We start from the raw sequence: 23936 nt of genomic DNA on the forward strand, positions 1-23936 counted from the left end.
ATCAACTTGCTGCAGTGTGAACCCAGACTGGAGGCTCTCCCTTGCGCTCAGGGCTGAGGTGCCTTCATTCATGACCCCATACATCTGTACACATGCATCTGCATGTGTAAACACATCTGCAGAAAAATAAACACTGAAAACTTGGATCTGGCAGAAGCCTCCACGATGGTCTCCTTGGCAGGCTTCTTACACACCAAATCCGAGCAGGATGCTCCTCCTTGTCTTTCCTCCCCATAAAGACCCGGAACACACAAGGCTCTAAGAGACCAGGTATGCTTTAAAATAGGGCATTTTTTACCTGTAGCCAAGACCAGAACAGAGACCCCACAATCCAACCACCACACCCCTGGAAACAGCTGGGGCTGTGCCTGCCCAAAGCAGGGGAGCAGCATTTGCTGAGGCATCTGGTTTGTCCCCAGCTTGAACAAGCACTGAGTAAAGGCTGACACCAGAGGCTCCTACTACCTCAATGTCCCACATAAAATTTATCAATGAGAACTGGGAACTTCCAGGAAAGCCACAGGGTTTCATGAGAACAAGGACATCTTCAGTTTACACAACTGGATGGACTTCTGAAATCCCCTGTAAACTAAATGAGGCAACTCAGCTTAGAAGTATCCCCTAATTAAAAGCACTAGTAAACCAAGTCTCACGCATGGATATAAAACAGCCTGAAGAACCAGCAGCTGCTAAAGGAAATACAATAAACACCAAACACCCCCACACACCCTACTCCTCCTTGCTCACTGCTCAGCATCTGCTCTCATCTTTTTTCCACTGCTTTTAGGAAAGGGTAAGAATGGATCATTTTAGGACTCCTGTCACTTGGAGGTATTTTTCCAATCACTGTAAGTGCACAAGGGAAGCTTTTTCCGACCATGTTTTGTCCTCCCATGACATGGGAACAGCAAACATCCCCCCCATGCATTGCTCAGGGTGCCAAGCTCTCCAAAGGCCAAGAGCACCTGCAAAAGGGTCTGAAAATGTCTTGGGCTATGCACCACAGCCAGGCATAAAGAACGAGGGGAGTCCATGCCCTCCTTGTGAGCTGCACTCAGCCATCACATTACAAACAGTGATATTTACTCCTTTATTAAAATACCTCTGTGGTTATTTAATAACACTTTTCATTCCCCTGTAGAAAGTGGAAAAAGACACTAGGAATCACTTCCCCAAAAGACTGGTAGCCTCACACCTGTCCCAGCTCACTGACAGTGAATTTGGAAATGAGACACTTCAATGGTTCCAATTGTCTTATTTTAAACAACAGCAAAGCCACCATGAAGGATGGTGGAATCCTTCATTAGGAATCTATCAAATACAAGAGGAACTTCCATAAAGATACCAGGCAGCACAAAGCCGGGTTTTTATCAGGAACACATTTCCATGGTCCTGGAAATCCAGAGGTTTTCCTGATTTTTATGAGCCCTCCATATTCCAAGACAGCTCTTGTAGTCCAAGAGTAAGAGCTACTCTTTTCAGAAATGTTTTGAGTTACACCCTTTTGGAACACAGTGTACCGTTGGATTTACCCTTTAAATTTTTGGATGGTTTACTCTAAATCACAGTCTGCTGGTAGCTGTTCTGAGCCATGCAGCTGGTCTCCCAGGAAGCAGAGTGCCATGAGGGGCAGAGATACCAGGGACACCAATTGCCTCCTGTCACCACCTACACTGAGTTAAAAATAATAATAATAAATTCCAAATATCTCATCATCCCTCTGACTTGTCCTCAGGCTTGAAGAGGTATGCCAACAGCAAGCATCATCCTCCGAGGAGAGCTGATCTTTCAGCTTGAGAGCTCAGATGTGAGCTGTATACAGCTGCCATTAATTCTCCCCCGAGGAGATTTGCTCTCCTCTCTCCATCTCACTCTGTAGAGCTCAGCCACTCTCCTGGTCATCTTGCACTAAAGCCCACCTTGTGTGTGCCAGAGGAATCTTTTTGCTTGAAATTACATCTACTATTGCAAGCAAAAAGCTTTATCATAGCTCAAAACATTGTATTGCACAGAGATGGCAACATCTATGAAACCCACATGTTATTTTTGTTTTACTTTATCTTCTTTAAAAACACAAACAAATCCACAAAATTTTGGGGAATCACCCCTTCCCAAAAGCTTCCTTCTCTTCAAGAATTTCTTGTTATCCTCCCACATCACCTGGGAAATTTGCTCATCCTGATACTATTTTCAGCAATTCCATGATGTTCCAGAGGAATTTCCTACAGCCAAAAAAGCATAAACTCTACTGGCTTGCCAATTATTTGCTAACCTGGATCCAAATGCACTCCAGCCTTTCATTCAGCATTACAGCTGGCAGAGCTGCATTTCTCACACCTTCTTTCCATGCTTTACAGGATGTGTTATTGCACTGCTCTGACAGAACAGAAACAGCACCACATGGCCACCCAGAGCACCCATCATTCAACAAAAAAATCAACTGTTCAACACCAAAAGCATCGTGGCTGCAAAGAAAAACCACTTTGGACTCAGGATATTCTGTCATTTGAGTGAAGAGCTGGTGGTACCAGCAGCAGCATGGCTACAGCAGTGACTGACTGGGGAGGGGAGGTCTCTGCAGGATGGAAACTGCATGTTCAAAAGCAGGTCTGTCTTTCACAAGCACCCCTACTGAAGCAATGGAAAGATAATTAATTGCCTGTGCCCTGCAAACACGTTACTGGTGCACCATGAGCATCACCTGTGTCCTGTGGGTCACACAGAGAACCACATTTGTCCCCATGACCACAGGACAGGCAATTGTTCACTCAACGAAGTCTGTGAAAGCACAGTGCTAATTACCTCTGTAGAAGTCATTTATTATCAAAATCCCTGATCAGTGCTGCCAAGGCAGGAGCTGGAGAGGGAATCACAGAATGGTTTGGGAGGGACCATTAAAGGGGGACCATTAAAGGGAACATCCAGTCCAACCCCCTGCCATGGTCAGGGATACCTTCCACTAGATCAAGTTGTTCAGAACCCAGTCCAACCTGGCTTTGAGTATTTCCAGGGATGGGCCATTCACTGCCTTAGATGTGGTGTCTACACACAGAGCTGCAGGGGTTTTAGCCACTTGGTTTTATCCTTTCTGGCCAAGCCGCTTTGGTGAGGGAGCCACGCTCAGTTCAGCAGCTCAGGCTGGGTTTGGCATCTGCTCTTTCTTTCAGCAGACTTTGGCTGTCACCAATGCAGTAATTAGCCTGTCCTGGTAATGACAAGCACAGAATGCAGTGTATTTAAGCTGACTGAGTTGGGCAGGAAGAACCCCCTCAGGGACCCTCTTGGGAACTTGAGCTCCTCTGGTTGCCCAAAATGATTTTACAACATCCAGTCTGATTAAAGAGATGTAAATGCAGCCCGACACCACTGCTTGTGGCTCCAGAGTCTCTGTGACTGATGGCACCAATGCCACTGCCCACATGTCAGAATTGAGCACATTTTACACCAAAATGTTTTTAGTGGCCAGCATCCAGCTAAGTAAGGGAAGTGTTTCATGGTCCTGATTGCAGCCCAAGTCCTTGCCACCAGCAATGAGCTGGACATTTGCTCCCCTTTTAAGTTCTGCCAGATGCCAGGGTTTCAGCCTGCCATGGCAATCTAATTCAGCCTCAATGACCACCAGGCAGAGAGACTGAGGTGTAATGACATTTTTGGTTTGTTTGGATGGTGCTTACAAGCAAATAAAAACCCCTATTTCTTAACATTAAAAGAACAACTGCAGAGACAACCAACAACAGCAGCTGAGCACCTACGTCAAACCACACACCACAACAGTGATCAGCAGAATAAGTGGTACAAGTCTCAGCTTTTCTTTAATTTTCTTTTTTACCAATTAGGTTGATTAGAAACAGAAGGATGCAATGACTAATTCCCAAAATAGAAAAAAAAAGGTTGGGTCAGAGTGACTTTGGCAGAAAAAAAAACGTGGTTGGGGGACACAAAGACTTCAGCTCTGCAGCACTTGTGCTCATCAAGTTGTAAACTGTCATTTCAGATTGGGACGAATCCACCACTCTCTAGTTCAAAAATTTTTATTTGCTCAAATGATTAAATTTTAAGTTCCTCAGCAAGAGAAATTTCTTTAGGAAAGCACAGCAGCAATAGCACTATCTGAACTTATATTCTTTAAAATCACCTTTTAAATCAACAGGGCAAGAGACATGAATCCAAACAGATCTTAAGGTACTAAACTCAATCCTGTGCTTATTCATGAACTAGAACACAAAAAGCTTTTCTGTATTTCTTTTTTTTCAAGTTGTAAATGTGGTTCCTTTTTTTCTCAGTATGTAGAATGAGAGCCCAGCCACAGGTATTTATTGCAACCCTCCCTCTGCCTCTGAAGACATCACAGAAACTTCAGTGATGGTGCCAGTGCAGAGAACAGTGTCCACTCTTCCATGTTCACTCTGAGCTATCAATAGTGCAGTTCTGGTCTTTTTACTGACCAAAACTAACCCAAAGGAAGAGCTATAGCACTGAGAGAACCAGCTTTTCTCATGGCTTTGTCCTCAATTTTCAACTACTTTTGTGTAAGAAGAGAATTTTTTCTATTCCCTTGCTTGTTTATAGACAGCTCTCACAACTCTGGATTAAATTAAAAGACCATTTACAAAGTCCAGTGTGGGCAGTCCATTCAGAGTGCAAGTACCTTAAATGCCATAATTTGATATCCTTACTGATCATGGTAATTTTGCAAGACTCTTCACTACTTACACGAAGAGTTTCCTTGAACATTTCCCTATGTTTAGTTACATGGGTCACTCCCAGCTTCAGTGTCAAAAAATGAACATATACTGGTCAGTCAAACACACATCTTGAGGCCAGACATGAAGGACTTTGTACTTAATCGAGTATTAATACATTTCCTGTGTTAACACAAAGTACTGGTGCAACCAGTTCCTCCTTTCTGATGCCTCCATTTCCAACAGAGTACAGAAATAGCAACTTTTTAAAATATGTGAGCCCAAGCAATGCATGTGAATGTAATTGCTGGGGCATTTTATGTGCTGCAAGGCTGTATTGCAAGATGATTGATTTCTTATGGCTGGAACTGTCATGTTCAGGCAACATTAAGCTCTGAGTTATGGTATTTAATCTGCAATGTGTCACAAGATCTAGATTAAAGAGGACAACTGAATATTCATTTCCAATCCTCCAAAAACTCAACAAAAATACACCAAAGGCAACAAATTAGGGAATCTGTGTGTCTCCTTCCCTTTCCTGGCTACAAAATACCACTAAACATGTAACTCATTGTATTTGAGGAGTCAGAGGAGATGAAATACATAAGTCACTGTGGGAATTTATTACTCAAAAGCAACAAGGGGAGGGATAACATTTTCCTCTCAGACCCCCACAGAAGTTTGGGGCTGTGACACAGCTCTGGCTCCATGTGCCAAACTCCCAGGGAGAGTGAAATATCAACCAAATTCAGCTGAACAGGTTTGAAATACCAAACTATCTTCTTTGCCATCAGATAAGCTCCCCAGTGAAAGCCCTGCCCAGTACACCACAGGAAACCAGTTTCCACCCCATCCTAAACCAGGGATTAGAGCCACCAGGGCTGTGTTTTATGGTCTGTTTCCAAGGCCAGCTTTGGTTCACAGCACTTGGTAACATAATATGAGGGTTTTCTTTAGGGAACAGCTACTTTCCTCAGACTTCCAGGCTGCATATGAACCCAAAAGACCAGAGTAACACATCAAGTGGTATGTACAAACAAAAAACACTGAAAAATTCACTGAAACAAAAACCAGAAACAGGCCAGAATCTGGGGATACACTACCAGCATCAACACTGGGCTGATGTACAGTGCAGGGAGAGATGGGAAAGCAAAGATCTCATAATTGGCTTTACCAATGGCTGGCTGTGCTCTGCATCTCTGTCAGCCCCCATCACAGCCCAAGAAATAGCTTAATTAAAATGCTCTGATTTCACTTAAATGAAGTATACACCAGCTTTCTTCTCAGGTTACCAATTTAAAGCATGAGGCTAAAACGCCTCATAAAATCATTGAAAAGTCTGGAAGTGCCAAAAGCTGTAAGGAATGAGGGAAAGCAATTACCCATCGTTTATTTAAACTTGTTCCCTGAAAATATTTAAGCAGGAATTTCACACAGAGATAAGCAACTCAGGAAGGCAGGAGGTTATGATAAAGATACGAGGTATTACATGTGTGCAGGCATAGGTTACAGCAGAGAGCATCAGGACTAGATGGCATTTCCAATTTAATCCCCTTTTTCAGTTGCAAATAGCTTTGTTAAACAAATTTTGCAAAGGACTAAAGTTTTCCACGCATTGTCAAAGCCCAAAGGGAATTTTCCTTCTAAAACTTTAGGCAGGGTTAAGTCAGAGTTATGAGCACCAGAAAATAAGAAAACAGAAATCAGGTTTTAGAGAACCCATTGATTGAAGGAGGGGAAACAAACTCATGGCAAAATTTATTCACAATTATTTTTATTTGAAAAGTAGAATACTTCTGAACATATGGGCATCTGCAATTCCAACTGGGAGAAGAGAAACCTCTGGGCTTGATACTCCACACATAATGAAATACGATCCCTTCCTCAAAGGCCTGACAATCAGGGCTAAATCCAGAGAGCCAGGCAGGCCAGAAAATATCAAAATAATTCACTCCCAGCCAAGATTTTGAAATATGGAGAAAGAACAGAAAGTATTAAGGTAATTAACACATATTAAGTAAGACAAAGTTAAAGATTCTTATTAAAGAAAGGCAGTATCGCAGCAATGTCATCAAAGCATTTAGGAAAGAAACTAATGTCTCAAAATAACAATTCTTAATTCCCCCTCAAATTTTATCTTTGTAATTAATATTTTGCAATTTCCCTCCAAAACAGCAAGCAGGAACCTGCCATTCCCCACAGCTCCCCTTCCCTCCCTCATTTTTCTTCTTTGGGGAGAAAAATGTGGTGGGAAAAAACTGTTTCTAAGGAAAGCAGAGCAGTGCTTTCACATGCATTTCTCTCCAGTTATTCCTCTTCTCCCAACATTACAATGTAATTTCCTCTCCAAGGTATTCTTTATCACTGCAGATTAAAGGCACATTTTGTGGCTGTTTGATTTGGCCTCTGCTCAGATAAACAAGTAAACTTCAGGAACGCAGAAGTCGACAATCAAGATCAGTTGAGTTGACAGCAACCAGATAAAAAGAAGCAGGTCAGGGTCTGGTTTGCCTCATTTTCTTGCACATCCTCTTATCCTGCTACAGACACGTCTCTGGGAGGAATTATTGCTAACTTACACAAAACTACCATTTTTTAAAAATGAAATAATTACCTTCTGGAAGAAATTTACAGCTGAAGTCAGCATTCAACAGCACCCATTTTATATCTTACTTTTTGCTGGAAATTAAAAAAAGAGAGAGGAGGAGGAGGAGAGGAGGAGAAGAGGAGAGAAAGGGAAGGTCTTCTACCAAGAAGTTCACACCACAGGCAGTGATGATTTTCCTGTCCCCCTCTGCCTTCCTCACATGCTCTAAAGAAAAGACAAAATAGAGCATGTGCTGCCTTCCCTGCTCTGAAATGACAGAAGGGACAGAGGGGAAGATTTTAGAGAGGCAGCACTGGGAACAGGTGATCTGCTATACAAACAAAAATATACATGTTTAATTGCTCAGCCATTTTTATTTAGATGAAAGCCACCACTTGTGCACACAGAAGCAAATCCAGAGTGCAGCCCCAGGACACTTCACTGAGCCAAACCTCGATGCCTTATCCCAGCCCTCACCTCCACAAAGCACCCATCTCTGTAGGAGCTCAGCCTGCACAGGGCAGGGTCTGGGAAAAATAACCAAACCCATCCACCATCCCCTTCCCAGACCTCCAACCCCTCACACAAGGGCTGATCCTGATGCAGGGTGCACCTGTGTCCTGTGCCTTGACTTTTCTGTCACTTCCAGAGTCACCAGCTCAACCTCCACTCCCTGCTGTATCACACTAAACCAGACACCCTCACACGATACAAATCAGAATTTCAAGAAACAGCTGTAAACCACCCCAGAACAACCCTATAACACAGAGCTGGGGCAGCCAAGATCAGCAGCATTTATTCTGTGTTGGATAAATCTGCTTCTTTTTAGCCCAAAAAAAGGGCCAAGGAGATGCACAGTTTGTTTCAACCCAGTTATTTACCACAAAAAAAAAAAAAAAGAAAAAAAAAACAAAAAAAAAAACCAAAAAAAAAAAACACCCAAACAAACAAAAAAAAACCAAACAAACAAACAAACAAAAAAAAAACAAAACCAAGCTGCTAAAAGCTCAAAGTTCTGCAAATTTGATCAGCTCTAGAGGATTAAACTTCCTGCATCTCCAAAGACAAGTATGGCAAGATGCCCATTCAGGAAGTTTGCCAAAAGGTATTTTAGGGCCATTTCCTAAATTTGCTCATTCATAGTTTTGTTATTTCTTTTGGCTTTTGGAGTTGTTTTGTTTTGGTTTTTTAATTAACCATTCAATAAATGAGGCTAGCAAAAAACCCCTTAATTTCAGGCTAAAAAAACTCCCAAACAATAACTGAAGTTCCCATAGTTCAAGAAGTTCAAAAGAGGCATTCATTGTGTTCTGCACTGGGAGTTTTACTGATGGTTAAAGATGATGTTCAGTTCAGCAGAGCTGAGGAAACAATATTCATAAAAGAAAACAGACTCAAGCTACGAAAACAAAGCCCATGAATTTGCACCTACTGTCATAAATAGTTTAACTGAGGTAGTTTATGCATAGAAAGGGGAGAAGAGTTTTTTAGAAGGAAACAAGAAATCTTGATTCCTTGTGGATTTACAGAATCTCTCGCCTGGTTGGACCATACTGGAAGGGGAAGATGAGAAATTCAGGAAAGCAGAAAGAAACTGAGCTCTAAGAAATAAAGATCTTGTTTTTAGTATGGGATTATTTCTCTGAAAGAGTGGGCCAAGACTAATAGAAGAGCAGTTCAGAAGCAAGTCTTTTTCAGACCAGAAGGAGCTTATAGTTTTCCCTGCTGGACCATGAAAGATTTATGTGAAGTGTAGGGCTGAGCTCTCAGCTCATGGCAGATCTTAACAACTCCAAAAGGGAGGTTTTGCAGGAAGCTGCCCACCAGCACACAGGGCAGCTCCTGCTCTCTGCAGATGTGCTGCTGGTAGATTCAGCAAACTGGGGCCTTTGGTGTTAAAGAACACTCAAGAACAATGTGACTCCTTCAGCCTGACCACAAAAATTAATGCCCAGTAACTGCACCTTCAAGCACACCAGTACTGCCCATATTGGTGCAGGATGCCATAATAAACCCAAATCCCACAGGTCTTCCCACTATCCACCCACAAGGGTGTATTAGGAGGAAACACAAGGGACCAAAATAAACCCCCATGGTCTGAGCCCCCGGGGCATCTGCCCTGCTGCAACTCACCTTGGGGAATGAGAGGAAGGTGGATGGGTCATGACAAGTCAGAGAGAACCAAAGAGCTTCCCTAATTCATGCAGCTGTTCTCAGAGAAAAGACCAGAAGAGAGCTGGAGTTACAGGCTGAGAAAGAAACTGGCTGCCTGAAGGAACAGAATTCAGCCAGAAAGAAAAGATAATTATAGGACCATATGGATGGATCTTAATTTACTCTTTAAAACAGCATGGATGGTACCTTGAGCTGAAGTTGAGGAAGGTTCAGTGATTGTGTTTTAATATCTCCAGATGGGTATACTGGAAACCCAGAGCTGAGCTTTGCTCTCCAGTAAATTTGAACACACATTAATTTGGCAAAAGAGCACATTTCATTTCACTTCACAAGTTTAAAAAAAATCACTTCTTTTGAAACCAGAAAATAACAAAGTGAACAAGAAATACACAAGCAGCATGATGCTCATTTATTCTTTTATTTAGCCCAGAAGGAATGTAATTTGAAATGTGAACTTTGGCAATTCATCACAAAGTCTTTCAGACCAAAGAATTTTCAAAGAAAAAACTAAAATGAGCAAGACATTTAACATTGGGAAGTGTCTATCGCAAGCACCAGAACTTCAGGATGTTCTTCAAACATCAGGAAATTTGCCTTAAACGCACCAAGCCCAACTCATCTCTGGCACAACTCTCCCAACTTTGAGACAGGCAAATCTGGCCTGCTGTTCTGAACACATCCATGGAATAGTATTTATATCATCACATCCTAAAATCAACAGATTTATACAGAGGAAGATTTTACATGAAAATACTTAAAGACTGCAGGTGACAGAGCAATTTAAACTTCTTGGATAGGTCACCCAAGGCTACCCAAAACTTGCCCAAGAGTTAATGTGACTGCTGTGTTCAACATTCCTCTGTTGCATAACACTGAGGTTTTATAGTAAATATCTACACATGGGACCTATTTCTGAGCCTGCTTTTGCTTACACAGCAATTGGTTGTATAGAAATAGAGGTTTCAGGTCAGTGATTTCCACCTGGGACAATTGGGGTCATCCTGGACAAGTGTCCCGTGGTCCAGCAGAGCACCAGGAGCACCCCAAGACAGAGCTGTTCCAGACAGGATAAAATGTGACAAACCATTGCATAAAATCTGTTTTATGCTGCCACTGGTGGAGGAACAGAGGTTTTTCCATAGGATACATTGAAATAACCAGCAAGCCCATTCACTGCTTCCACTTAAAATTAATAGGCAACCTTGCCCTCCCTTATCTAGGCTGCAATTATTTCCTAATACGGGCAGGGAAGTCATGCCAATTTTGCCCTCTGGGCCTCACAAAGCACACAGCCTAATTCACATTATCCAGAAGCAGCCAAGCCAAAAATTTTTTAGAGGCAGAGATATTCTTATATCTGCTCTCATTAAGCAATTTCCTGTGGTATTTACTGAGTGGCTACAGTCTGCCAGCATGCCTGGCAGCCAGACCCTTCCCAGCCCCAAGTTTTTAAAGGATTATTATTATTATTATTATTATTATTATTATTATTATTATTATTATTATTATTATGTTTTAGTGAGTAACAGTGATGCCCAAACAGCTGAGAAGTCTGGACAAGAAAGAAGAAAGCACAACCTGACTGTTGCCAGAATTATTCCTGCTGCTGGCTCTGCAGAAGTCTGATGGAATGCTATGCTCATCTGCCCCACCAGGAATAAAAAAAAAAAGTGATGAAAAATATTTTTTAAAATCCCCAATAAAATTAATCTGCTAGAAAACACTGAGAATGAGTGAGAATAAGCTTTCTGGACTCCTGCAATCACCAACCCAACTTACTTCACACCTTATCCATCATTTTTCTGCAAATTTTGGATATAGCCATACCCTTGCTTGTTAGCTGGGGTGGTAATATTTGACTCCCTCTGGAAAAATAAGGAAAAAAAAGGAAAAAGTGACTTAAAACGTTCATATTTTACAGATTTCTGACATTTTAGGTTCTTATTGCTGTTAAAAATCAGGGGGTTTTTGCTTTGCTACTGTAAGGTGTATACGTGGACATCTAGTGAGGACTAAATTTCTCCTGCAATTAAACAAAGCAACTGAGAGGGTTAATTAAACATAACAGCACTCAAACTGCCAAACGTGCATTGATTGTAAGGGAGGAAACAAACAGATATCCCAAGATAAGCACAAGTTGGATTGAATTAAATTTGAGTCAGGCTGGACTTGGTGACAGGCTCTGCAAGGGGACTGAATTCATAAATGCCTCATGAAAATGGGAAAATTTGAGCTGAGCTTGCAAGATAGATGCAGTGGACTGTTTTTCACCACTACAAATTATCATAATTTTCTCCAATTTCTTTACAAAACATCTATTTTCCTTCTGTTTTAAAGACTAACATCATCACTGTAGCCAGTGTATTTATACACTCAAGTCTGCTGCCAGAAGTGGTGCAGAGGACGTCCTTCAGATAAGGGCTTATTTTTTTATATCCTAACAGAAAAAAGCAAAAGCATTTTCTCCACATTAAGTGGTCTTAAAGATGGGATTTGAACTGCTCTGGAAGCATTTATATAATTGAATTATAATTTGCTTCATTTAGGCTTGTGGTCTCTTGTGCGCTGTGTCCAGTGCACAAATCAGGCATTTTGTACAATTCAATTACAGATATATTCAGGAACCTTTTAATCTCATATTAGGTTTCATAATTGATTCCTGCTGTCAGCATTCAGTCTCAGGATTTGGTGAGTCCCCTCAAATTGTATTCAAAGTCTAATGGTGAGCTATTTCAGATGTTTATAAGTTAAAAAAAAAAAAATATATATATATATATATATGTATATAATTAAGTGTAATATATAGATTAAAGCAGATTCTAAAGACCAGATCATAATTACAAAAGTGGGAATAGTCTCTCCACGTGAGCAGAGTGGGAATATTCGACAGAGCAACAGCAATTTGTACTCATGGTAATTTGTACTTGTGCTTCTTTCCTTAATATTTTGGCTCTGAGTTTTCCTTGGAAAAAGAATGTATACACACTATTGAGCTACAAGGCAAAATAGTAGAGTGTAGTTGGTCCTCTCCTACTAGAAAACAGATTATTTGTATTTTTAGAAACTGGAAAAAACTCACGGTAGTACATCTGCTAAAAAAACATGTACAAACTCTTGCCAAAAGTAATGGAAAATGTCATGCTCTGCTGATAGAGCAGCACAGGCAATGAGCTTCTTTAAAAACTAAAACCAGGTGTTACCACTCTGGATTTTAGGAAGACTAAGCCCTTCCCATATTAGTTTACAGAGTCTGAGTGAATCACAAGAGTATTTTTCCAGAGAATCCCCATTTTCCCTGTTCTTTGGTCTGCTCAGGCAGCACAGAAGAACTCACTTCCCACAGAAGCTTGCTCCTTTCCAAAACCATCTAAAAATCAGAGATTGTGTTAATCAAAATGTTTTTATACAATTAGAATAGCTTCAACAACCAAAAGCGAGACCAGGGTTTTGAATTACCTACCAATTCTTCCACGGACTTTGCTGATGTGTAGGTTTTTTGCAAAAATCTTACCTTCTTATAAAAAAAAGACTATTTTTAAGGGATTAAAATATCCTAAATGCTTACCAAAACATGTGACTAGCTTTGCTAGTACGAAGCTTCCCAGGACTATTCTCCTAGTCTTTGGGTTACAGATTCAGCAGAGCAGATCCAGCTTGCTCAGAATTATTATTATTGAGGTTGGGAAAGTCCTCTAAGATCATAGAACCCAACCATTAACCCAGTGCTGCCCCATTCACCACTAAACCATGTCCCCATGTGCTACATCTATGTCTTTTGAACACCTCCCTGGGCATGACAACCCTTTCTGTGAAAAAATGTTTCCTGGTATCCAGCCTGACCCTTCCCTGGAACAACTCGAGGCCATTTCCTCCCATCTCCCCCCAGCACCTTGATGCGTTTTTTGCAGCGAGGGGCCCAAAAATGAACGCAGGATTTAAGGTGCAGCCTAATCTGCAAAAAAACTCACAGGTCTTGAAGAAGTCATGTTGGGTTTATGCTTCTGTAAATCACAGCCATGTTGCATTAGACCAAACCCCAGCAGCCTCCAGGATTTATGTCCTGTCCCACCTCGGCCAAGGCGCCCCAGCCCACCCGGTCAGTTGCCATCCTTCCTCAAGCTGAGCGCCTGGAGACATTCCTCCCTCTCTGCTTATTCCCTCATCCTAATCTCCTGCAAAAATGCAAACTGCTGAATAATAAAGTTCATAATTTGTAGCAAGTGGTGACCATTACACACTGCCCTACCCCAGTGACACAAGGCACTAACCTTCTCTCTGCAAACAGACCGGGAAACCGAGATGGGGCTGTGGGGAAAACAGTCAGAGACACAGAACATGGGGTTTGACAAAAGCACAGACTTCTGTACAGCAAGTACCCACTTCAAAGCCCAAATTTAGTAGAATGGCTGGTACTCCTTTCCCCATTTGTTCTGTTTTAATGGTTCATGCGTGCAGTTTCAGGAAGCAGCGTCCAGTTTTTCCCTGAAGGCTCTTTCAAATACAAGCCAGCGAGAAGGAAACCTCTGAGCAGTTACCTAAAGTGAACCTCCAGAGCCATCACAAGCACCAGACTAAGTTTTTCCCTTATGTACTGGGGTGGGACCATAGAAGAAAAAAGCTTTCCACCTTCCACACCATGTGTTGTGTGTTTAAAAGAAAAAAAAAAAGTAGTCTATGTTTTCAACACATGAAATTCATAATAAGACCGCATGAAACAATTATAAATGCTCCTTCAGCCTAAACACACTTCAACAATGCTTTTCACAAGAGAATTAAACTGCTGTGGCTTATCACGATATAAAACCCAGTAGCTCTGGTGGGGGTCTACAGACCTGCAACAGTTTGTGTTATGCAAAGAAAAGGGGGAAAAAAGCCCCTCCAGCATGGGGGGCTGAACAGCTGGACATGTGCAAGCACAACTGTGAACCTAATGGCTGACCTTGTGTTCTCCCACAGGCATTTGAGGATGTCCAAACACAAATGATGGATTTTACAAGGCAGACTGCTAAATGTCACATCCTTGGACAGCCAAGCTCAGCCTGACAAACCAATATCCCAACCCAGGGAGGCACAGGGTGGGGCTGGCTGGAGGAGCCACATCCACTGTGGATTTATTGGTTTGCATTGCTCAATAGCACTGAGAGGGTAGTGGATTGAAAGCAGCACTATGCCCTCTCTGCCCAGGCCAGCACAGCTGCAGATGGGGGCTGGACCCAGCTTTGGGCCTCCAAACCAAGGGGGATGTTGATCAAACCCTTCTGCACGGGAGCCTGGACAAGAGTCCTTCACCAACCCCTTCCCACCAGCACTGCTACAATCCAACGTTCTCTTAGGAAGGAAAAACAGCAGGGCAAAAAGTAAACCAAGATTTTTCCTGGGCTGACAAACCATTCGCAGTTTTCTCACCAGACTCATTTCAGGCTCTCCAAGGTGCCTGCCTGCAGCCTGTGCCCTTGAGGAGAGGCAGGCCTGCTCCAAGATTTTATTGCCATAAAGTGATTCTTCACTTTTGAAGTGTTTTTTGTCACTCTAATTACAACTACCAGGGCTTTAACCAAACCAATAAAAGAACATTTTACAGCACTTTGGGGATGCTCATCGCTGTGCCCAAGTGTGACAATCTGGATGGTGCAGCTGTTACCACAGCAGTTCACACTGCTGCAATCTCATCCAGGATGGCCTCGTGTGCCTCATTTGGGAGAACTTATTCTAAATATTGACTTTGCCAAGCCAGAATGGGATTATTTCTACCCCTGTCTGTCTTGATTATGAAAAACCTCCTGAGTAGTTCCTATCAGCAAGGCTTTAGAAGTGTGTGAAGAGGAGATACTTAAAGCTTATCTGGGGGTTTTGACTCAATTTCAGAGTTCTAGATAGAAAGAAGAAAAAAAGTGATTTAGGTCCCAGACCCCCAAGATCACCTTGAGATTGAAAAGCCAAGTTAGGTCTTTGCTCCAGGGTGGGAAAACCCTGCTAACAGTACATGACCCCATGAAAACTAAAAATGAAATTTTAAAAAAATCCATCTTCCACTTAACTCAGTTCACCTATTGTACTCGAGGAGACCATTATATCCACCTCTTCTTACAAAATAATTCTTTAAAAAATTCATATTACTCAAATAAACCTGCTTTCACTTTAAATTATGTGAGGCTGGGCAGGGTTCAGCAAGACACCCAAATACATGTGAAATTCATATTGCTATGTTTTCTCAAAGAAAAATGTGAGGCACTAAATATTTTTTTCCAAAATACATATAAAATAGGATATAAAAGTGTAAGTGACAGAGCCAAAAGCATGTATTTTGTGCATCTCACTAATTTCTGTGTCTTGCAATCACAACAGCACAACTTCCTCCAGGGTTCACAACTTCTCACAACTGGAGCACAGAGGGACTGAGACTGAAACAACACCAGGATTCACTGTGGATGGATTTAAAAATCCATTTTTCACTTAGCCCCACTTTTAGCATCATTATTTCTTTCTAGACATTGGGCTAAAACTGAGCTTTTGGAAATGGATTTTAACATTACAAATTTGATGTACATAGTGAGAAACAAAGGAGAAGGCAGCCAGGAGAAGGGCCAGGGCAGCAGGAGGTGCAGCCCAGCACTGCAGCACACACCTTCCAAATGAGACCCAGATGCATTTCCTTCCCTGCCCTTCACCCAGGCCCAGAGGATGGGCCAGACTGTCAGAGAACAAGTACAGTTAAACATCTTGTTCTTCCACACAATGAGACGGAACAAAAATGTGCATGCTCAGGACAGACAGGAGTGAAACACCCACACGTGTGTCTGACAGATCTCATTATCCTCTTCCAGCCTTTATGGCAGAAATTAGTTTGTTGATTGCTTTCTGTATTGCTATGTCACACAACCAAAAATGTCAGGAATTATTACTCACATATTTTTTTACCTGCCTCAGTAATAGCCAGGTGAGTTACAAGCCCTCAGGGCACTTCATTTCCAGGCTGTGGATAATAATGGTCCTTAATTGAGGTTTCTGGGTGCTGTATACAGATCTCTAGATGTGCAAGAGCTGCTAGCAAAGAAATAACAATGCATACCTTGCCTCTCCCAGAACACACACCCACACTCAACAGAAAAGAGCCAGAGCTCCAAGATGATTCACTTCAATTACTGATCTCACAGAAAGCTCCAGCAACAGTTAAAATTACTCTATTGTCTTTTTCTTCAGGTCCAGAAGCATCCTGGTGGGCTCTGAGTTCTGCATTTCTGCATTCAGACACAGCAGCCCAGCCCATCCAACCAAGGGCAGGAAGTTTGCAGAGAAGTCATTCTATGGGACTTATTTGTATTTTCCCTTTATTCCTTCCCACTACCCCTCCACAGCTGAGATATAAGTGCCTCATGAGTGGTCTTGGGATATCCCCCGAGCTCTCTAACCTCAAATCCCAAGGACAGGTTTTGCTGAGCACTCCCATGTTAATGCATCACGCAGCCAAGGAAAAAATGTGTCTGGAAAATTTCTCACTGGAAGTGAACCAGGCAGAGGCATGGATGTGCTCTGCAAACGGGAGCAGTTGGTACCATACTGCAAATATGTTCTGTGCTTATCAGAAAAGAGGGTCATTCCAGAGGAAATGGACCTGTGATTTCATCCATGTTTTACAGTTGACCTGGATATTTTGCTACCAAGAAAAACGTGCTGGTCAGGAAACATCTTCCCCTGCTAAGGATTATTAATGGTTTTTGTTCAACAACATTAGAGACAGGAGGGGAAAAAAGCCATAAACAAAGATACAACCGAAATTTTTATATTGCTCAAAAGAAGATACTAATAGTTACCCAAAACTGGAAGTAAATCTTGCAATCAAGTCAAAACAAAGCCTAATAACTGATACAGAAAAATCGTCATGGATTTAAAAATGAAATTTCTTCTCTGGTTAGAGACAGAACTCCATGGGGATGGAGCTGGGACACACACAGATAAAAGTCACTGCAGCCTGCCAGAAACTTGGGTAACTGCTGATTGAGTGCAGCATACCACGAGGTCTCATCCCTAAATGAAGATTTCAGCGTGGTATCTGCTACTTGCAAGCAAAACAAAGACTCCCAAAGCGCTTTGTCTTACCCAAGTCCCCAATGCTCAAGGTGTTCCCACTCCAAGTGGGAGAATTTCGAGATGCTTATTCACTGATTATCCACGTTCAAACCTGCTTTTGCAAGGCAGGCTAACCCAACTCAAGCATCACATTCTGGTGTAGATGATGATGATGTCGGGTTTCAGAGCAGCCAAATCAGCATCACTTGTCAAGGTCATAAAAAAAAACAACTTGAAGAATAATCACACAAATCAAAGACAAATACTTTTGACGGAGAACAGATTTTTAGATGTTAATCTATATAAAGATCTGATCTTTGCATTCACATGGATGCCTGCTAATTGTACTACTAAAAAAGCTATAAACCTGTTAATGAGAAGCCAGCTACACATATTAGAAATAAAGCCTTCCTATTTTCTAAATTAACAGCTTCTATAAGGAACCACAGAGATAACTGCATGAAAAAAATAAAACCAAAAAACCAAACCTGGCCAGAGGTTTAAAAACAAAAAAAAGCTGATTTTTTAATCATGTTGGTTTTTCCATGTATAACTCAATTAGCATGGAAACCTGTAAGAAAACCACATCCTGATCTTTGTTGGCTGCAAGAGCATAAAATCACTTATGCAGATTCCAAGGTGCTCTGGCCGGCAGAGCTGTCTGTCATTTATTTCCTAAGTGCATGGCATTCTGGCACAGCACAGGTTAGGGGTTTTTAAGACATCTGATTTACTTCAAGGGTACCTTGAAGAGTCAACTTAGCATGAAAACACATCCACATTTCATAAAGGTCATTCTAAAGTAACATCTGCTATTGATTCAGTCTGAAAACTCACAACTAATCACCATAAACAGTTACTTAAACAATCTGCTCTTCAGTAACAATTATTCAAAAGGAGTAGTCCCTTTTCATGCGTAAAATAATTGTGTTATTCATCTTTTAATTACAGAAATATAGGGAGAAAAAGGACTCTGGTTGGAGAAGTATGCTGGTGTCATCAATACAATCAGGGCAAAGTCCCTCAAGCAGAGCCATCACTTCACACTGGGAAAATTTCAGTTCAGGTGGGCAAGTTCAAGGCAAACGTGTGATGGTGAGGCTTCCCCAGCTCCTTTTCCAATCCACCCAGGGAGGAGGAGAAGGAGGATTTTGAAGCCCAGAAAAGTCACTTGCTTTCCAAATTGGCAGTAACCGACCACTGCGGGACAGGAGGAACATTGACCGCAGGGAAACCTTCCCGGTGATCAAAGGTGCTTTCGTGCACTTTAAACACCTCCACCTGCTTTGCTGAATGTGAGAGCTCCTAAAGGGGCTCCGGGAGCGAGGTGTTAACCCCCGACAGGAGCTGTGCTGGGCTCAGCTGGTTTCCAGCCCCACCCTGGAGTCCCCAGCAGCACCGAGCTCTGTCCCTGCTCATGTGTGTGCTGCTGGGACACAGAGATGCTCGCCTGACCTTGGGGTAAAACCCCACACCGTCATCCCTTCCATCAAGAAATTCAGGGCTGGCTTTTGTCCCAATAGGTAAAGAGCCTGCACTGTCACCCCTTTAATTTCCAAAGTCCCTCTCTAGTTCTGCACTTCCTAAGGAAAAGGAGTAGGGGGCTGGGGAAAGAGCTGTGATAATGTGAACAAGGATGTTTTCAGGCTGAAACTATTCAGGCCATTTAGAGCTTTCCAACCTTTTTCAACCTGATTTTCCTCATGGCTAAGCAACAGACACACACATTAATTAGAGCACTCATTTAACCCAGGTCAGAATTAGTTGAAGGCCTTGTGGTGCTCAGAGGAAAGAGAAAACTGGAAACCATCCTAAGCAGAGGAATTATTCAGTCACTGGATTTCCCACTACCTGTTGCTTCCTGGGGATAACTGCTCACAAACAGTCTGAGGCTTACACATCTTGGCTCAGTTCTGCAGTCCCCATAACAGGCCAGGTGACTGCTTTTTCCTTCAGCCTCGGGGCTTCAGGAGATTGCCACACGCCCAGAGATCCTAACTCAGCAAACTCCTCCTGCCCACAGACCTCACAGTGCCCTCCCAAAGCCCAGCACACACACAGCTCACCCAGGGCTTGGGACTTGATTATGCAGATATTTAAGACTATTTGGTCTCTTCCCCCCCAGTTACAAATACCAATATATACCAGTTCCTAAAGCAGTCCAGTCTGAAATATTTGGGACTATTTCATAGTAAGACACAGCACCCCTAGATGCCAACCCACTGCATTTCCAGGGTATTACATAAAAGAGAAAAGAGGGCAGTAGAGAAGCAGGACCTTCTTGCTGAGTTTATCTCACTATTGGAACACACTTCTCATGCACCCACCCAGACGTGGGTTTTCTCCCATTTTTGAAATAACCTGACACGAGCAGCACCCTCTCAAGAGGGAAAAGCACTTATTTCGTATTTTTTTAATAGGACTACACACACATATATGCTCACATGTGCATTACACATCATACACGACCCATTCAAAGGCAATTCTATGCAAAGAGTCATGGGAGGAAGCAATTAAGTTTTAAAGGCAGAGAAATCAGTCCAGGCTAAGAAGCACTGTAACAGAGAAGGTATTTACAGCAGAAATGCTCATGATATCTACAAAAATCGGTGTGAAAACTTAGTCTGACACAATTGTTTATGCTCAAGAGCAGAATAAACAATTGGTTTTACAAATTTTAGGTATGTGGGAACACATTAATATGTCTGCCAGAAAGATCCCAGGGACAGCCATAAACACTGTTGGCATGATAAACTCAATTAGTTCAGTAAACAAGTCACTGATATATTCACTTAGAAAACCTTCAGTGGCACGTTATCAGGTTTTGACTCACGCATCCTACATTAACAAACAAAAATGTTTTTTCATGTAAAGATTCACAGCCTCCTCTTTAACCCCACAGCTACCCGGAATTCCTCTGCAGCAAATCCCATGCTCTTGGGACAACTTAATAATTAAGCCTGTGGAGCAGAGAGAGCCCAGAGCCAGCTCAGTAAGCTGAACTTCACAGAACATTCATTTAAATCGTTATTTCCAATCCCTGCTCCCAGCAGGACCCCTGCCTTTGGCTCTCCATGGCAGGCTGCCCCTGGGGCTGCAGGGGCTCCTGGCTGTGGATGAGCAGCCACTGTTGCTGTGCCACAGCCCCACCAGCCAGGCCTTTAGGGCTTTATTCAACTCCACTGACCTTGCTGAAGTGGGGAAAGACCCCATCGTGCCCAGCTCTACTCTCTGGTCTGGCTTTTTCCAAGAGTTACACTCCAGGCACTGCTGCCACATGGAAAATGCACCACAGTTTGCTATTGCTGCTTTCAATAATCAAAATAAAACTAACCATAAAACTTAGATAAATACAGCCTAATTCTATCAACTTCTCATTGACCTCAGTGACTTTTTTTTAAATACCAGCACTGCTGATGAATTTTTCAGCAGAGCATCCTCTCTGGAGACCCGAGCAGGAGCTGCACAAGAGGCTTTGAGAGGTGTCTTGTGCTGATGGTGCAGGAGGTTGGGCATCCCTGCTCCAGTGAAACAAAACCCACACGATCAGAGCCAAAGTACACACTCCCCAAGCCACAGCTCAGTGCCAATACAAAAATCTCCTTTTTGTAAGAAAGCAGAATGGAATTTTATTAGGCCTAAACTACCTGTGTGAAATCCAGCCACCAGGAAGCAGAATTTAATCCTCTCCTCCCAGCAAGTGTAATAGTTGATGTTTTCCTTGGCAGTCAGGTCTATTTCAGAAACACGTTAGGAAAACCACAGTGGGATAGAGGTGAAAAGGTGCATTTTCAGTGCAGATCCTCTGCAGTAAGGATGAAGTTTGTTTTATTAAAATGGAAAAACTTGTGCCATCTTCCACTTCTCAAGAAATTAAAAGCTTGATGCAACAAAAATTTTAGATTGAGTCATTATATTTAATCATTAGAGTAGCCTTGGAAATTCAGACCTGGGAAGGCAAATGTTCTCCTGCTCCCAAAACACAGGTCCCCTCATGCAGGAACCACCACACTCTGACACTCAGAACATCTCAGATTCCCAAATCCTGATTTACCAGAGCATGACTCACCAAGTTAATTAATTCTAACTAAAGCAAGCATGTGCCTTGGCAGCTGAAGTCAACATTAAACTCAGCTCAAAGTGTCCCAGCACATCCCCACTCAAGGTGCTGCTGTCTGAGGACATTTGTGCCCCTTCCCAGAACTGCTCACTTCAGCCCAGGGAAAAAGGGAAATTGTGCCCTCTGGGGAAAATGTATCCAAACTGGTAAAGAAATCACCCCTTCCCTGAGGAAAAAAACCCCACACCATCCAGCACAGGCAGACATGAAGCTGTAAGTGTTTCACAGCAAGAGGATGGGTTTGTGCATACACAGTCAGGGCCTGATGTCACCCAGGGCAGTTTCAGAGCTGCTTTTTTGGGGTTTTCTTGTGGGTTTTTCTTTTGTTTTGGTTTGGTTTTTTGGGGTTTGTTTTTGTTTTTGTTTTGTTTTTTGGGTTGGTTTTTTTTTGTCCTTTCTCAAGGCATACAATGAATATAACAACAATTGGAAAAAAAAAAAAAGAACAGAAATATTTTTACTCCCCAGTTTAGACACTGGCTGCTAAAATGCATGCTTGTCTCAGTTCAGGGCATGGAAAGTTTGATTTTAACAGGAATTAATCTGTTTACCACAGACTGTATTAATTAGAGTTTATTGCAGAACTGTATTCTGTGTTAGAAAAACACCACCACACATTTATCAAATTTTAACCATGATTATTGTGTTTTATTGTTTCATAAACTTTCAAAATGTCATGTCATGATCTATTTCATCTCAGACTTTCCTTTCCATCTAGAAACCATTACATATGCTCCAAGGAGAAGCCAACTCAGCTGCACATGTATGTACTGCAGGGTCTTGTTTGCAATGAAAATTATCTGCAATTGATTCTCATGGAGACCAATCTTCGCAGGCATTCTGTGAAGCCAGAGCTAAATAACAAACAGTGTTTGTATAAACCATACGTTTTCCTGCAGGCAAAAAGAAAAAATAATAAAGGCTGGGGGGAAATACAATTAGTGCACTAACAGCAATTCCAAGCTAATGAAATTCTGAGACATCAGCAAAGCTCCAGAGACGCCTCGCTGTAATTTCAGATGTTGGACCTTTGTGGAAGAGCCCAGCAGCCACAAAAAACCCACCAAATTTTAGAAAAATACTTTACTGGCATCAAAGGCAAACCACATGGTATAGAGCAGAGACAGACAAGCCAAAGGGCACTGCTGGTGCTTCTGCCTCCATAAATAGTGCTGCTGGCCCAAGGGATATGACGAGCTCCAGTGTGCCAGAATGACAGCGGAGAGCCATCATGAGAGGGCTGACATGGAGATCTGACAACTCCAACTCATCCCTGTTCTCCCTCCCTGCTGCAGCAGCTCTGAACTCCCAGCAGTGTTTCTTTGCTCAGTAAATGAGCCCTCGCAAGCTCCAGACCCTTTCACCTCCAGCAGTGGCCATGTGCGCACCAATCCTCCCTGCCAGCTTATTCCAGCACTCACATTCCCACATGGGAATTTAATTTACAGCCCCTCTGTGCTCACCCATCCCTCCTCTGCAGACTCAATTAATTCACCAGTTCAAGCTCTGTGTGATAAGGGGAAGATGTCTGGGTGAGGCCTGGTTCCTCTCTGAGCCCAGCTGCAAGGGTTCCACGTTCTCTGTCTCTCTGTAATGGCTTCCACTGGGACAGGGGAGATACTTGGGCAAGGCTCAGCCTGTGGACGCCTCCGATTCCCCCAGGAGCTGCTGAACTGATTTGACCCAGCGCTTAAAAAGCCTCACACTCCAGGCAAAGCCTTGCTTGGCTCAGCCCAGCACAAGGTCCCCCTCAAGAGGCAGGGAAGGCCATCCCCCACTCCGGTAATCCCAGCTGAGCTGGAATGAATGAGCCCTTTGGGGATGCAGGCAGGCTCTGGAGCAGGGGCTGCTCTTACCCAGCACCCAGGGGTGCTGCAAGAGCTGCCGAGGGACAGGGCTGTCCCCCAGGAGCAGAGGAAGGCTGGGAGATGCAGGTTATGGGTGCTGGGCTGACAGAGCCACCTCCTGCAGGTGGCTCACAGCCCTGCCCTGCCCTGCCCGCCGGGTGACTGACCCTGAGCCCAAAGGTGGCACAGATCAGCCGCTGCTCGGCTGCCAGATGGAACCTCTGCCCCTCCATCCCACCAGGGACAGCAGACACTGCCACAGAGCCTTCAGTGCCAAAAGGATCCAGCGCAGAAACTGGCAAAACCCACCCATTAATTGCATTAAAACTCCATTTTCATCTCCCAAAGCAGAGGCCTCTGGCAAGGGAAGGCCTCACCATGCACACACAGGGGTCAGGACACTGCTTTAAGGGAAGAAGTAGCTGCAGGAGTTCCCTCCACCTCCCCAGACATGCTCC

The 23936-nt window shown here is 43.0% G+C and overlaps 1 protein-coding gene across 1 annotated transcript in view; it reads right to left on the minus strand.

Annotated features, from left to right (window-relative positions):
- The window catches only part of COL23A1 (collagen type XXIII alpha 1 chain), a 176080-nt gene that overhangs the window by 129981 nt on the left and 22163 nt on the right, over positions 1-23936 (minus strand). The window lies entirely within an intron of this gene.

The sequence above is a fragment of the Motacilla alba genome, chromosome 13 (assembly GCF_015832195.1).
Source record: "Motacilla alba alba isolate MOTALB_02 chromosome 13, Motacilla_alba_V1.0_pri, whole genome shotgun sequence".
Lineage (NCBI taxonomy): Eukaryota > Metazoa > Chordata > Aves > Passeriformes > Motacillidae > Motacilla > Motacilla alba.